Below are 2,666 nucleotides of genomic sequence, written 5' to 3'. Positions count from 1 at the left end.
CCCGAAAATAACGGGAAACAAGCCTATATTATTAAAATACCAATAAAGTTTGTTATTTTCATTTTTATTTTATTACACGACACAATATAACATATTTTAGGGTATTAAAGTGTTTTTTCCTGTTTTAAAACATGAATTTATAATGTTTATTAGTGAAACTAAAGGTTGGATTAAACTTGAAACGCACGTGATCGTTGTCATCAATGAGGCGACCAATCAAGTTAAGCTGTTACGTCATCACAACTCCGGGCAGCCGCTCTGGAGAAGCTGCACCGGCTGAGCCAGCCGGCTACTCTCGAAACGCTCTTGCGGTACTTAAAAACCATATGACACAGTCACGTGCCTGCAGCGCCAGCTGAAGTCGGACAAAAGTACTAACCAAAATGCACTGCTTCAAGGCAGCCGCCGATCGGTCTGCGCAGCGCCGCATGAAGTCGAACACACCTAATAAAGGCTAGATGTATAGCTGTGTCTGAAACCGTTCCCTCGTTCACTCATTCACTATTCCCTATATGGGGAATGACAGTTGAGTCCACTATATGGGGAAGAAGCAAATGAAAATGAGTGAGCGATTTCGGACACTGACGCAAATATCATGCGTCAGAGAGCTGTCGCAGAGATAAATCAAAAACACCTGTGTGGCTTTATTGATTGTGCTGTGAAATGGTAAAGTTTACTTTCTTACTGTTTTTCACATTTGTCATGTTTATTGTATTAGTTGATAATAAAGAGAACAAAACAACTGCTTATAATATTTATTTACTGCTGTTTATTTATTGTTTAATAAAAATGTTTATTAGATTTTAAATAAAAGATAACGCAATTATTTTTCATTTGTTTATTTTCCAAAAGTAGAAAATAACTGACAAGAAGAAAATGTTTGGTGTTTACTGTCAGTATCCTTCAGCTGATTCAAGTTACGCGTTCGTCTCCCGTTGCATCATGGGAAATATGAGTGAACGAGTGTACATCGAATGTACCCTCAAAATCAGAGTGCATTGTGGGTAAAAAGTAGTGAATGAATGTAGGGAATGAAGTTGTTCACTCAGGTTTCGGACACCACTACAAAATGGCCGACACCCAATATAGTGCACTATGTAGTGGATAGGGAGCGGTTTCAGACACAGCTTATGTCTTACGGCGGAGTCTCTAACGTCATCACCAGCGGCCATCTTATCACAGGCAAGCTTTTCGGCAGGCTCTGTGGTACCAACCTGATGTACGGTCCGCACTCTGCACGAACACAAATACTGTTATCTCGCTGAAGTCTTGACGGATTTAAAAAAATTTTTTACAAAGGTTATTAACGTGGCCATAATTCAGGATGCTTGAACATTTTCATGAACATTATTCATAAGTATGTAGTGTCATAAGTACATCTCTGACGTTTATAACAAACCAAACAGTTTCTACAGAAAATCGGTAGAAGATTGAGCATGTTATGGTTATTTAAAAAGTACATGCACCATTAAAACACAATGTTACGAGTGAGCGAGGTGACTGTGACAAGATGGCCGCCAGGTGCGACCTCCAACGTCAACCTCCATTGGCCAGAAGCGCGGACGAAACATCTAGGCTGCGACCGAAACCGCATACTGTATAGTAGGTACTGAATTAGATGAAGTACCTACTTACTTGGCATTAAAACAGTAGGTACTGTATAGTATGAATCCTGGTAGTATGAATGAGATTCGGACGTACTACATCCGCCATGTTGCTACATCACGTGACATACGTCGTCATCACGTCATGTCATTTCAGCGCGAAAACAGCCGCGTGCCTCTTCTTCTTCGTTGGATAACTCCTCGTCCGGGGCATCATGGGATAGTGAAGCGTCCATCTTATTCACACTGCAAAATCTACCCGGAAGTAGTAGGTCATCCGGGTACTTTTCGCATTCTGTTTTTCAAATACTATGTATTCGGACATACTACTCGCCTCGCCTACTGCTTTTCGCGTACTATATAGTATGTAGTAGGCGGTTTCGGACGCAGCACTAGCCTTAATTATGTATATCTATGGTTGGAATGATCTGCTGTTAACTTTTGCCGAAATTAATGTTTATAAAAGTAGAACTACGCTGTTTTTGAATTACGTTGTTAAGAGATGAAAAACAGCGGCATAATGCTAAATTGCTAATTGAAATTACTGACTAAAGTGTTCGTTGACAATAGCTTTTTTTAAATCTGTCAATGATTAGATCAGACACAAATATAATCAATGTAATGTAAACTTTCAAAAGTTTAAGTGCAAGATGTTTTAGCCTGTACGGGGTCATGTGTTAAGAGAGTTGGCATGTTGTAGTAATTTGGAAATGTTAATTATTATTTTAATTTGCCAAATGCTGAAAAACTATATTGTGCAATTCACAATCTCACCACTAGATGCCGGTAAATATCTACACAGTGGATCTTAAAAAACAAACATCTAATTGAATTAAGTTTAATGAACTTGGTTCACCTAAGAGTGCATCTACATTACACCAATTTTGTAGTCTGTGCAAACCGAAAATCAATGTATAATTCACACTGGTTGTAGTTTGTTAAATAGTGTACACATTTCCACACTTTATTTTTACTTGATGGTTTTACACCAAAAAAATAAACATCTTCATGTGCTCTTTCAACTCTGGTATCATCCAGCATTTTGAAGAAACTACAAATCAC

The sequence above is a fragment of the Misgurnus anguillicaudatus genome, chromosome 22 (assembly GCF_027580225.2).
Source record: "Misgurnus anguillicaudatus chromosome 22, ASM2758022v2, whole genome shotgun sequence".
NCBI classification, from domain to species: Eukaryota; Metazoa; Chordata; class Actinopteri; order Cypriniformes; family Cobitidae; genus Misgurnus; species Misgurnus anguillicaudatus.
Note: the sequence above shows the minus strand (reverse complement) of the source record.